This window comes from Podarcis erhardii (genome assembly GCF_964252035.2).
Source record: "Podarcis erhardii genome assembly, chromosome: 8".
NCBI classification, from domain to species: domain Eukaryota; kingdom Metazoa; phylum Chordata; class Lepidosauria; order Squamata; family Lacertidae; genus Podarcis; species Podarcis erhardii.
The window spans coordinates 14,669,946-14,684,895 of NC_138499.1; positions in this window are offsets into that span (position 1 = coordinate 14,669,946).

The window sequence follows — 14,950 nt, forward strand, 5'->3', positions numbered from 1 at the left end:
TGCTGCAGCAGCAGCAGCAGCGCCACATGGAGGTGCCAGAGAGCCAGTGTGGTGTAGTGGTTAAGAGCAGTAGACTCGTAATCTGGGGAACCGGGTTCGCGTCTCCGCTCCTCCACATGCAGCTGCTGGGTGACCTTGGGCTAGTCACACTTCTTTGAAGTCTCTCAGCCCCACTCACCTCACAGAGTGTTTGTTGTGGGGGAGGAAGGGAAAGGAGAATGTTAGCCGCTTTGAGACTCCTGAAGGGGAGTGAAAGGCGGGATATCAAATCCAAACTCTTCAGTTAGGGGAGCAATACTTGCCTTGCCCTTCTTTAGTTAGTATACCTATCTATAGTATAGTTCCTTGCTGAAGTGTAGGTGGGTTCCCATGAGGCAAGACACAGTGGTAACAGCAAGAACCTTTATTGAACTACAGTCATACCTCATGTTATGTCCGCTTCATGTTACGTTCTTTCAGGTTACATCCCGCGGCGACCCGGAAGTACTGGAAAGGGTTACTTCCACGTTTCGCCGCTCACGCATGTGCAGAAGTGCAAAATGACGTTACACGCATGCGCAGAAGTGGCAAATCGCAACCCGCTCTTTTCATGTTGCGAATGGGCCTCTGGAACGGATCCCATTCTCAACCAGAGGTACCACTGTACATATCTGGGAAACAGGGGCAAAGCAACTGCTTATATGCATTCCTGAAAGCCTGGGCCACTCCCACTCCCTGTGTGATTGGCTGTCTAAACTTCCAAGCTGCGAATCACAACTCAGAGTTCAAGGGCCAATGGCAGAGGCCGAATTCCCGAAATGTTCTGTGATTGGATATCATGTATTGAATCAGAACACAGGGGCTCAGAATCCTTAGTCCAAACTCAATCTCAGGCAAACACAGACCACTGAATACATAACACTTGCTATGCATAAAGCTCAGCCTTTGCCATGAAGAATATGCCCTCCAGGCCTGGACATGAGAGAGAGAGAGAGAGAGAGAGAGAGAGAGAGAGAGAGATGGGTTGAAATTAAATGGTTTACTGATACTTCTGAATAGTTTAATTGTGAATATTATTGTTGGTTTTAAAACTTTTTTATTGTACATCACCTTGGGAAGGTATTTTTATTTCTATTTTAAAAGGCAACCAATAAGTTCCTTAAAATAATAATAATAATAATAACAATAACAATAACAATAGATTCTGCAGATGAAACATGGGACCTACTTTGCATTCTAGCATGCCTATTCCCAAACCAAAGGCTGCATTTCTGAAAACATCACTTTGTCTGCCGTATTTATTTATTCCGCAATCATTTCTTCACTTATTGAAAAGCCAGGTTGGTGTTTGTAAAGACAAGCGTGAGGGCAAGCAAGGAAAGAGATCACTGACAGGTTGCAATTCTGTGCCCATTTAATTTCTGGGAATAAGTTCCACTGCCTCTCCCATGGACTAACATAGGCAGAAGAAGCTGTGCAAACTTTATTCTGTGGGAAGGCAGTGCTTGGGAAGCTGGCCAGTCAAATGACAGCCTAGGAAACCTTGCCAGCAGTTTGAGGCAAACCGACTCTGTCCTTTGATTCATATACAGGCCAAGGCCAGGGCCAGAACTTGTGGAAAGCCATTAAAGGTAAAGCAAAAAAAAGAAGGTTCTGGGGAAAGATGCTCAAAATATGAGAATAAGGCGGGCTAGAATCCTACACCAGAATACACCGTGGGCATCACTGGCGAATGGGTGCTGTGAGGGATCTTGTCGATATCCAGTAACACTAGGGAAGGGGCAGAAAGGTAACTCTGTTCACATTTAAAAGCAAACCTCTGCTCTTCCTGAAACTACGTGAACTGAAAAACAGCCATCCTTTGAAATTTGCCCCCTTTGAAATTTGCACTTTGAAATCTGAATGTTTTGCAGCACAGTTCTCCAGCTCAGGAATGTGTACCAAAATACTAGGGTAAAACATGCACCAAAATACATATTTTGGTGAATGTTACATACACAAATGCATTATATTGGAGGGAGAAATGCTTTGCGAAAATGTGCATTTTAGGCAAGAAATGCATACAAAAATGTACATATTGGGCACTAAAATGCTGTTTGTTTTAAATGCAAACTGATGTGGAGAACTGAACTTAAGGCTGGACAAATGAGAAACTGAGAAAAACCAAAACTGGCAGATTCGCCCATTACTAGTACCTACCTAATGGGTGCTTTGGAGTGGGGGTGGGGCAGGGAAGCAGTGGGCTTAATCAGGCCAGCTTGGGTGCTGAATTAGACCAACTCTCCCTTAGCCACCTCCACTGAGTAGGAAGAAATGGGGGGTGGGGGGGGAGAGAGAAACACTGCTGCTTTGTGTTGTTATGACACATGTCTACAGGGCCCTGAAAACATTTAAAAGCACAGCGAGTGTTATGCTGTTGAGTATGGGAATATTTACCAGCCGAGGCTCAAGTTCCAAGAGGCTAAGTAACAAAACATCATGGGATACAGATGCTGCAATCCGAAGGAAATAAGAGCATCAGTCTTAACCCCACAAGCCAGGATGAGCCAAGTGTAGCCAAGGGATCAAGGGCAACATCCACAGTGAAATGTGTTTAGTTTAGATGGATGGGGAAGAAGAAGAAGAAGAAGAAGAAGAAGAAGAAGAAGAAGAAGAAGAAGAAGAAGAAGAAGTAGTAGTAGTAGTAGTTTGGACTTGATATCCCGCCTTTCACTCCCCTTAAAGAGTCTCAAAGTGGCTAACAATCTCCTTTCACTTCCTCCCCCACAACAAACACTCTGTGAGGTGAGTGGGGCTGAGAGACTTCAGAGAAGTGTGACTAGCCCAAGGTCACCCAGCTGCTGCATGTGGAGGAGTGGGGAATCGAACCCAGTTCACCAGATTACAATTCCACTGCTCTTAACCACTACACCACACTATGCCTGCTACTTGAATTTGTCCCTTTGTCACACTCTGGAACAGTATTTCTCAAACTTGGGTCCCCAGCTGCTGTTGGTCATCTGGTCCAACCCTCTTCAATGCAGGAATCTCAACTAAAGCATCCATGACAGGTGGCCATCCAACCTCTGCTTGAAAACCTCCAAGGAAGGAGAGTCCACAACCTCCTGAGGTTGAAGCCCTGACCAAGAGCTCTTGTGTTAGGAGTATGCTGCAACATTTTGTTGTTTGCTGTGTTCCAGTAGGACAGTAGCTAACAGCTGATATCAAAAAGTCTTGGCACTTTGGCCAGGGGTCAGGCGGCAAAGCCTGGGTGGGTGCAAGTATGTTGGGAAACTGTGTACGGGCAGCTACGCACACAGAGTCAATTAAGGTTTGGCAGACAGCCAGAAGGCAATCTGAAGGAGTAAGTCTGCCTGGTGATAACAGAGACATGGAGACCTCTCCCTGATTGGTCAAGCTCTCTCATGGGAGTGATAACCAATGGATAACTAACTGGAATGTGTTAGTTCGGAGTTCGTGAGTTCAGTGGTTCAGTGTGTCAGTGAGTGTAGGAGTTGTGAGTCGTGTCAGAAAGAGCTAGCCAAAGATCAGTGTTCTGTTCCTGTAAATAGTCCACTGTATATTAATAAACACCTAACTACAAGTTCCTGGTTCCTGCTTCATCTATCCTGTCTGCAACCAAGTCGCCAATTGCTTCCGTGGATTCTGCGTTGACTCTGCTAGGTCTGGCTAAGGTCCTGCAACTAGTCAGAAAGTTGTGAAACACTAATAGGTTTTGCCAATAAAGTAGGCAACCAAATGGGCAGTTCTTTGTTAGAACTTTGCTTACCTGAACTAAGCATTGATTTTATAGAATCATAGAATCATAGAATTGGAAGGGACCCTGAGGATCATCTAGCCCAACCCCCACAATGCAGGAATATGCAGCTGTCCCTTACGAGGATTGAACCTGCAGCCTTGGCATTATCAGCACCACGCTCTAGCCAACTGAGCTATATTTACAACAAAAGATGTGCCAAGGGATGGAATGTACTTTAATGACTGAAGTTTGACAGCTGAAATGCCCTTACCAAGAGCTAGATCACGTGCATGACAAAGTTATGAAGACATTATTATTATTATTATTATTATTATTATTATTATTATTATTATTATCATTATCATCATTATCATCATCATCATTATTAATTTTATTTATTGCATTTAAATCCCACCTTTCCCCCCCAAAACAGCTCAGGGTGGCGTGCGTGGTTCTCCCCATTCTCATTTAATCTCCACAACAACCCTGTGAGGTAGGTTAGGCTGAGAGGGAGTGACTAGCTCAAGGTCACCCACTGAGCTTCATGGCTGAGTGGGGACTTGAAGCTGGTCTCCCAGGTCCTAGTCTGACACTTTAACCACTATGCAACACCACCGTGCCTAACATAGAAACAAAGGAAGCCCCCCATTGGTTCATCTAGTTCAGTGTTTCCCACACTTGGGTCTCCAACCGGTTTTGGACAACAGTTCCCATCATCCCTGACCACTGGTCCTGCTAGCTAGGGATGGTGGGAGTTGTAGTCCAACAACAGCTGGAGACCCAGGTTTGGGAAACACTGATCTGGTTCATTGTGGGCTACATTAATTGACAGCGCCTATCAATAGGATAGCGCTGCATCAATACGAGTATAGCATCTAGATCAAGGGAAGTAATAGTGCCACTGTATACTGTTCTGGTCAGACCTCACCTGGAGTACTGTGTCCAGTTCTGGGCACCACAGTTCAAGAAGGACACTGACAAACTGGAACGGGTCCAGAGGAGGGCAACCAAAATGGTCAAAGGCCTGGAAACGATGCCTTATGAGGAACGGCTAAGGGAGCTGGGCATGTTTAGCCTGGAGAAGAGGAGGTTAAGGGGTGATATGATAGCCATGTTCAAATATATAAAAAGATGTCACATAGAGGAGGGAGAAAGGTTGTTTTCTGCTGCTTCAGAGAAGTGGACACGGAGCAATGGTTCCAAACTACAAGAAAAAAGATTCCACCTAAACATTAGGAAGAACTTCCTGACAGTAAGAGCTGTTCGACAGTGGAATTTGCGACCATATGTCAGGAGTGCTCTGATGGTGTTTCCTGCTTGGCAGGGGGTTGGACTCGATGGCCCTTGTGGTCTCTTCCAACTCTATGATTCTGTGATTCTGTGATTCTATGATTCTATCCTGGGTTCCAGAAAGGGGACCTTCCTCCTTTCTACTCCTACTTGGAGATGCTGAGAACGAAATCTGGGACTTTCTGCAGGCTCAAGAGTTGCTCTACCACTGATCTACAGCCCTTCGTCTAAAGTTCTAGGCTCCGGCTTGCTTTGTTAAAGTGGCCAAAGGACTGCTGAGACACAATTTGCAGCTCCCCCCATCCAGCAATGTTTTGCAGACCACACAGATGTTTCAGGACTCAGCCTTTGATTGGCAGTTGGGCTGGCCTGACCGGGGCATTCAAAATGTCATGCTTATGTTCACAGCAATAAATATAAACCTTGCGAGATGATGCAAGCCATCTTGGCGGGCCTCTCAAAGAATAAAGACTTGGCAATGTGTCGCCGCGGGCCGTTGGTTAGGCTCTTAATAATAAATTAATTGCATGCGTAAACACGGACGAATATGCATGTGGTTTTCTGGCCAGCTTAGCAAGTGCATCTGGGTGTCTTCAAGCAAAAGTAGCCATCACTGTAACCTCCAATTGTTGTTGAACTACAACTCCCATCAGCCCCAGTTAGCATGGGCAATTGTCAGGGCTTAGGGGAATTGTAGTCCAAAAACACCAGGCAAAACATTCAAAGAAACCTCTTCTCTTGCTCCATTGTGATGTCTACATGACCTGTGATTCATGAATGTTGCAACTTAAAGCAAATGGCAGTTCTGAGTACCTCTTTAACTAACCCAGTGCTTCACAGACTATCTGACATGGTGGACCAGCAGTTTTGCCAGGGACCATAACTTTGGTCCCTAAAGTGTCCCATCCAATCTGGGCTATGGTGGAGTCACCACAGACTTGAAGCCGATGGCTCGTGGCAGTGACGTAGCATGGGTTGCCAGCACCCGGAGATGCACAGAGGGGGGGAAATGGACAGAGTACACATGCGCATACAACTGCCTAATGGTTTCGCATCACCCAGGAGATCATAGCCGCAAAGATAAGAAAAGAAGAGTTGTTCTGTTGTCTGGTTTGCATGGAGAAACCGTTTTCAATGGAGCCAAGCAGCTGCATTGAGGCAGCACCAAGGGTCAAAATTTTGTACCCCTGACAATTTTGCACCCGGGGCAACTGCTCCTGTGCCCCGCCAGCTACGCCACTGGCTCATGGTCCCACACCAGTCTGCATACCAGCACTTTAACCTGTTTTATGCTTCTGTTTATCGACGGTTCTACTTGCTAGCAGTTGGCTGCCACAGTTTTTTAGTTGTCTGGGTGAAGCACAACATCCTTAGTCAATAGTAATTAATGGGAACAGTTTCCTATGCAACCTGCAGTTTCTGGAATTAAACCGATCTGTTTATATGTGCAGGATCAGAGCAGCGCAGGAGACATCGCATGCCTCTCATGTGACTCTGAGAGATTGTGCAGGATGGAGGGGCCCAGTGGGGAGGGGAGGAGACAGGTCCCTTGCATGTAGTTACAGCAATGAAGAAAGACATCGCACAGGGAGGAATGGAAAATGTTATGAAGCGCAGTTGGACTTACAGCAACAGGTGCCCTTGTTGCCCACGTCCCCGGTCAAACTCACAGGATAGAATATCTGAGTCTCTTGAGCTGGGTGATCATGTCAGTTCATGGGAAGTGTGCTTCAATCCAGAATGTAAACAGCTTGGAAAACGATCTGCTCTTGGAAATAACTTTGACAGTAAATCACATCGTCAGCCTTTCTCTCTGACACTCCTGGAAGGAGCTCAGTACTCGTAATTCCAGTGTAGAGGACACAATGGTGCACAGCTTCCAGCAAGCAGCAGCGGGACCAGGAATCCCATTCGCTTCCCTTTCCCTACATCAGTGAGGCATCAGGGACTAGCTAGATGAATGCAATTAACTTGCATTTTTTGGGTTAGGTAAATAAGAAAATCTGGGGAGGGGGAGGCTTAGCGGGCTTAAGACCATGCAGGATTTCACCCTCCCCTCCCTGCCCCCATTAAAAAAAAAAATCTCCTCTCCAAAGCTTCTAATTGCATTTCAAGAAACTCCCCCAGTACCAATGGAGCCTTTTTTTATGCAAATAGCAGCTTCGGAGAGGTAATTTTTTTTGTATAGCAGGGAAAGAAAGAGTTAAGCTTCCCTCCCTACCTCTCCAGCTTTCCCTCGGATGCTATTTGCATGACAAAAAGAGTGGAACATTAATGTCACATTTAGCTTGGTCCCCAGGGGTGGCCAAGAGGAGCTCACTCAGTGGAGGAGAGCAACAGAAACAGCCTCTCAGATCGGATCTGCCAGTGTGTTCATGTAGCCTCGACTGACCGCACGGCCGCTTTGCCCCTCCTTCTCCCAGTATGCAAGAGCAGCGCCCCCGCTGGGAAGCTCTTGCTGCAGCTCTGCCTCCCAGGGTGAGCCACTCCTGGGGCTGGCTGGCTGGCTGCTGCTTCCAGGATCAGAATCCAGATACTAGCCACTGGGAAACAACAGTGGGAGAGAGCTATTGTCCCTCAAGTTCTGCCTTCAAGTTTCCTATAGGCTGGCCACTGCAGAAAAGAAAGTGCAAGACTGGATAAGCTTTTAATCCAACAGGGTTGTTCTTCTGTTCTTCTGCTGTTCCAGGGAAACAGATAAGGCTGAGGCACTGTTAGTGGGTGATCTGCCAGAACCAGGCTCTTGGCAGGGTTACACACCACTCTCTGAAGTAGCAGGTACACAGTTTACTTCTGGATCCATGGCTGTTGTTTGAGGCTCAAGTGGTCTCAGTGGCATGGCATATTTTCCATCTGCTTCAGCTTGTGACCCAGCTGAGCCCCTATCTGGATGGCCTAACCACTGCTATCTATGCTCTGGTAACCTCTAGGTTAGATTAGGTAAAGGTAAAGGGACCCCTGACCTTTAGGTCTAGTCATGGATGACTCTGGGGTTGCGGCGCTCATCTCGCTTTACGGGCCAAGGGAGCCGGTGTACAGCTTCCGGGTCATGTGGCCAGCATGACTAAGCTGCTTCTGGCGAACCAGAACAGTGCATGGAAATGCCATTTACCTTCACTCCGGAATGGTACCTATTTATCTACTTGCACTTTGACGTGCTTTTGAACTGCTAGGTTGGCAGGAGCAGGGACTGAGCAATGGGAGCTCACCCCGTCGCGGGGATTCAAACCGCTGACCTTCTGATCAGCAAGCCCTAGGTTCTGCGGTTTAACCCACAGCGCCATCCGCGTCCCTGTCTAGGTTAGATTACTTCAATGCATTAGACATGGGGGCTGCCTCCGAAGATGGTTCAGAAACTTCAGCTGGTGCAGAATTTGGCGGCCAGGTTGCTCATCAGAGCAAGACAGTTGGAACATAATTCCAGCCCAACGGCACTGGCTGCCCATTAGTATCCAGGCCCAATTCAAAGGGCTGGTTTTTACCTATAAAACCTTAAATGCCTCAAAGAGCGCCTCTCCTTATATGAACCAACTTGGACCCTTGTGATCATCCATCTATTTATTTATACCCCGCCCTCCCCGGCTCAGGGTGGCTAACACCAGTAAAATTACAATAAAAATATAATGGGGGGGGGAGAAAAGAAAAAGAAAAAAACAATTTAAAATATGGGTTAAAATGCAATTTAAAATGCAGCCTCATTTTAATAGTAGCTCATAAATCAAACCCATAAGGGGATGGAAGCATAAGGGTCATACTGAGTCCAAACCAAAGACCAGGCAGAACAGCTCTGTCTTGCAGGCCCTGCGGAAAGATGTCAAGTCCTGCAGGGCCCTAGTCTCTTGTGACAGAGCGTTCCACCAAGTCGGGGCCAGTGCTTAAAAGGCCCTGGCCCTAGTTGAGACCAATCTAACCACCTTGCGACTTGGGATCTCCAAAGTGTTGTCATTTGTGGACCTTAAGGTCCTCCGCGGGGCATACCAGGAGAGGCGGTCCCATAGGTACGGGGGTCCATAGGGCTGTTCTTCATGTTCCTCCTCCATGAGAGGTCCAGAGGGTAGCAGCACAAGAACAGGCCTTCTCTGCAGCGTCTCCCTAGAACGGCTTACCCGATGCCAACATTATATATCTAGGTGCCAGGCAAAAACTTTCCTCTAAAACCATGCCGTTGGCCTTCAATTATCTGTGGCCTTTTAGAAGTAGGTATTTAGGTATCAAAATACATAATGCTAATGTATTTTATAATGCTAATGTATTTTAATAGGGACGCGGGTGGCGCTGTGGGTAAAACCTCAGCGCCTAGGACTTCCCGATCGTCAGGTCGGCGGTTCGAATCCCCATGGGGGGTGCGCTCCCGTTGCTCGGTCCCAGCGCCTGCCAACCTAGCAGTTCGAAAGCACCCCCAGCCCAGGTGCAAGTAGATAAATAGGGACTGCTTACTAGCGGGAAGGTAAATGGCGTTCCGTGTGCTGTGCTGGCTCGCCAGATGCAGCTTGTCACGCTGGCCACGTGACCCAGAAGTGTCTGCGGACAGCGCTGGCCCCCGGCCTCTTAAGTGAAATGGGCGCACAACCCTAGAGTCGGACACGACTGCCCGTATGGGCAGGGGTACCTTTACCTTTACCTTTAATGTATTTTAAAAGCTCTACAACTTTGTCCAGATTTTTAGGTTTGGAAATATTGCAACCCTAAGTGTATATATATGTGGGTTGTTTTCTTTGGTTGGTTGGTTGGTTGGTTGTAAGTCACTTTGGGTTGTCTTGGGTAAGATAAAGTGGTGTATTATTTATATAACAAATGTTAACAACAACAACAGCAACAATGCAGCTTCCTGTGTTGACTATGACATGTTAAATACCAACCACTGGAATCAGGCACAAAAGGGTAAATCTGAAATCAGCATCGCATCCACCCAGAAAGTATAAGAAGCCTTTTCATATCAGCAACAATGCCCTCCATCCTGCATCTGCAACCATCTGAAAACAAAGGGCATCAAGAGCAATCTGGTTGTACACAAACAGCGCTCAAGTACAGAACGTTACAGGACCACATGACTGTTGAGACATGAGCAAGCCGAGGCCAGCGAAGATCATGGAATTCATCCAACAGCTGCCTGCAAAAAGCTCAGCGGCTGGAGATGAAGAACCCACAAGAACTCACAAAGAAAGTTAATTTCACATATAGATTAGAATTAAACACTCAGCCTCTCATCAGTCACAGAGATGAGAGGTTGCAGATCTGGGTTTCAAACAACTCCAAATCCAGGAACAAAGTATGGAACACGATGTTTTCACCCAGCCCATTCTTATTAGACAAAGGAAGCCGCTCGTTGCAAATGACTTGCCTAACTTTGGATTTTCAGCCATCCGTTTTGTCAGTGTCAGTAGTGGGGTGATGGTGTTGAAATCATGGACCTTCACAGTGCTCAGAGGGGACTGAGCCCTCAAAGCCACAGTTCCTCTTGGGGAGTCATAGCTTGGGGGCAGAGTGTCTGCCTTCCATACAGAAAGTTGCAGGTTCAATCTCCAGCATTTCCAAGTATGGAGGTCCCCTGCCCGGAACTCCAAAGAGCTGTTGCCAGTCCGTATAGGCAGTATTGAGCTAGGTGGACCAATGGTCTGAGTTGATATGAGGCAGCTTTGGGTGCTCCTGCTTAATCAACAGGTTGTCTGAAGGGGCAACAAGTCATGATCTGCTATTGCAGCTTATGGCCCTTTGCAAAGATGAAGACTCCGGCAACTGATTTATGTCGTCTTCTCGCAAGTTTTTCATTTACTTAATATAACTTCGAAAGTGTTTGAAAGAGCACTTCATCCAATATAATATAGCGGTACGTATTTGTCAGGGAGGCAGCGAGAGCGCAGGGAGGGGAGGAGATGGAGAGCGAGGGGGAGCAATCCGAGGGCAGCGTAGGAGAAGATGACAGTAGCCCGAGAGATTCCATGAGCCTCTCCAGCGAATCGGAAGATTCACAGAAGGGGGTGCCGATGGCCAGGGCAAGGGGGGCCCCAAGGGGGACACCCCAGAAGCAAGGGGCCAGCGGGGACTCCCAGAGCAGCAGTTGGAAATCAGGACCAGCTTCCCCACCAGAGCGTAGTGGGGGGGAGGAGTCCCAGGTATCAGGGCCAGTGTATTCACCACCAGCGAGAGAAGATGAGTCAGGGTTGGCCACGCCTCCATCGGAGAGCGAGGGAACGGTCAAGAGGAAGGTTGCCGGCTGGGCGCGCGCGCCAAGTTCAAATGTACAGGCGAGCGGCACAGCAGGTAGCCCGGATAGGGAACCAGGTCCTAAAGCCCGCCGGAAGGAGGGGCAAGAATCAGGGGGGTCAGCGTCAGAAGAGTCCAGAAAGGATGAAACCCCAGCGGGCAGGAGGGCCCAGAAGAGGAAGGAGCTAAGGAAGAGGTGGAGCAAGGCTAGAGTCTTAAACTGGTGTGGAAGGGGAGGAGAGTCAGACGGAACTTCGCCGGTCTAGACTTTAAGACGTAGAGTTGCACGCTGCGGCTTTGAAATGGAAACTGAACTCCAATAAAGACTTTTGTACATAACTACAGCCGGGCGTTGGTCCTTTGTGAGCTGGGACCTAGGGGCGGCTCTGACAGTATTTCTTCTATCTGAAAACAAGACAGCAATAGTATACTCCCACTGCTGAAAGATCTAGCAGAGCAGAGACATGTTGACCTGCCACCAAAAATCAAGGAAAGGAGGAGTTTGCCCTTAGAGACTGAAGGGTCATAAACCTGGAAGGTGGGGAGTGGAACATTTGTTGCCACAAAACTTTTTGAGCAAAGCTTCAAGTTACCTTTGAGCCTCATGAGTGCTATGTATACCGCCCTCCAAAATGCAAACAGGCATTCAAGTCAATTTAGGTGCTGCATTCTGAATTACCAGCAGAAATCATCTGAACCAGAATTCAATACGGTACTTTGAGTTCTGCATCCGTTAAGATGGTGTGTGCGAGTCGCACTCACTTGTGGAGCACAAGCAAATCCTGAGTGCAATTCTCCAAAACAAAGGCAAGTCTATATATTTTAGTTTCTTTATGAAACCACACCTGCAGAGATAGTGGTCTGAAACCCAGTGTCAAACTCTCACAGAGAGAAAATTGCTCTTGGATACAATAATGCAGCTTCTGCTTGTGAAAGCAGAAATGAAAGGAGAGATTGTTTCAGTTAGCATATAACATTTGCCGTGCAATGTGAAATGTCTTTCCCTCCAGCAATAGAACCGCAGGCATATGAAAGTGAAACAATTGCCAACAGGTCCTTTAAATCTGGATCGTCCACAATGCCAAGGAGGTTTTTGGAAGCATTTTGATGCTGAGCTGTTCCTGAATATAAGAATATTTCCAAAGTCTCTATGGAATATGGCTTTTGCTTCAGCTTTTATTTATAAATTTACTTGGTGCGTATTTTTGCTGCTAGAAATATGTTCTTTCATTGAGGTTTTGAAACATGGAAGTTATTTAATTGACTCATAAAGGAATCTGATAGTCTATTCAAACGCAAGTCCTGTTGAGTTCAAACACACACATAAGTATATAAACCAGGTGTCTGAAATAGTACAGGAGAACAACCCTGAAGCCATTTTGACAAAGCCTTCCCATTGTCTTTTCACTTACAAATCCTATCTTAAGGGTGTATTTGTGTATGAATAGGGTGAACCTGTGACCTGGATTCAGGAACTAAAGCATTAACCATCACAAAAGAATGGCCAGACTGCCCAGGTAATGAAAACAGTGACCATCACCAGCTATCCTGCCAGATGGGATTTCTGCTATAGACCGCCTCCTTCTGTGATGTATGTATGATGTTTTGGGAGATGGTCTTGGGCTACAGAGTGGACAATTTCAGAAGTCTATATAAGGGCTTGTGCACCATTGTTCAGGGTTCCTCCTCCTTCCTGCATGTGGTGAGTGAGGACCCTGTTGCAACAGTTAATAAAGATCAGGCTTACTAGCTGCTTTGCTTCTCAATATTCTCTGGTTGGCCTTTGTTATTTTCTCCTACCAATAGGCTGCTAGAATTCCTGCTCCGTGATTGCAGTCATGGGATTTTTGTCTATCACATGACGGTGTATGTTTTGACTCCACAGAGTGGGAAGTGACGGAGACAGGATGTTTGTGTTACTGTGTTCCATGAAGTGTGACTATTGTCCTTTGTTATTTTTCTCTTTGCTGTCTGATGCTAGAGAGAAAGGGAGCCATGTTGCAGAGCTCTGTGTGTGTTTATATGTAAATAAAGTAGATTAGCCAAAATGCTGAGTTGCTGTTATGCAAGCTGCAAAGACTCTACTGATCCCCAAGTGTGCCAATGTCTGTTGGCATCGGTTGCTGTGATGTTCTGGCAGAAGAAAGCTTTTGAAGCTCCTGAGCGATCGACCAGGAGGGAAGGAACATGCCAGTTGGGCAAGTGTCTCTGTCAAGGTCCTACTCGAGAGTAGGACGAGCTCCTGACATAGGCAACCCACTTAGGGACTCTATACAGGCTTTTGAATAGGGAAAAGGAGCAGTTGTTTCTCATAACAAGTTCAATGGGTCTTACTCCCAACATACACACCATAATAATAATATTATTATTATTATAATTTATTATTTATACCCCGCCCATCTGGCTGAGTTTCCCCAGCCACTCTGGGCAGCTTCACATCAAGTGTTAAAAACAATACAGCATTAAATATTAAAAACTTCCCTAAACAGGGCTGCCTTCAGATGTCTTTTAAAGAGAAGATGGCTGCTTATTTCCTTCACATCTGGTGGGAGGGCGTTCCACAGGGTGGGCGCCACTACCGAGAAGGCCCTGTGGTTCCCTGTAACCTCACTTCTCGCAATGAGGGAACCACCAGAAGGCCCTCGGCACTGGACCTCAGTGTCTGGGCTGAACGATGGGGGTGGAGATGCTCCTTCAGGTATACAGGACCGAGGCCGTTTAGGGCTTTAAAGGTCAGCACCAACACTTTGAATTGTGCTCAGAAACGTACTGGGAGCCAATGCAGATCCCTCAGGACCGGTGTTATGTGGTCCACATCCCCACACCACACTTTAAAGCCTATTTTCCCACCCCAAAGAATCCAGGGAGTTAATTAAGGAAGGTTGGTGCTGTAGCTCCATGAGAGATAAACTATAGTTCCCAGGATTCTGGGTTGGGGGTGCTTTGAAGGTATGGTGTGTACAAAGCCTAAGAAATTAAAAAGAGGTCTGCTAGATCAGATGGAAAGCCCACCTACTTCTGCATCTTTTTCTCGCACTGGTGGTTCAGGGGCCTTGTTTATCGAACGTTCATCCTGATTTGTTTGCAGGGAGATCAGAAGACGTTGCATTAAAGCAAATGTTATCCCAGTTTTTCCAGTGCATTTCCTCATCCTTTCCTTAATTACTTAATCTTTTGGAGAAGCGGGTTTGTAGCACAGGACCTCCCAGTCAACTACAGCCTTGCAATCTGAATCTACCTGTATGTGATTGAATCCGACTCCAAAATTGCAACAGCCTGGAAGTGCCTGCAATCTGATGACCGCATAAGCTTGGTGCAAGCAAATCAGGACAAAATGCTCAATGAACAGGTCATCACACACAGAGAGGACAAACATACAGGCGCACATAGCCCCTTGCTCCTCAGCTAAGCTGTGCAGTTGAAAGTGCAAAATCACCACCTCCCTGCTCATCAGACAACTGCATGCCCATCAAGCCACTGGGCTGCGCGGAGAGGTTTAAACTTCCACCCATCTGACAACTGCTACTCAAATTGCTGGGGTCTGTGAGGGGCAGAAAAGACTGGGGGGGGGGTTGCATCAGGCTCCTGTGCCAGGGGTTGGGTACCCCTGCTCCAAGGAGAAGCAAGCAAAACAAGTCTCTGATTTCTCGTTTTGCTTTCTATTTTGGGAAATCACCTCTGGCATAAATTACAAAGCTTTGCTGTACTCAGAGGCAGGCTCTTTCGTGAGATCAGTAG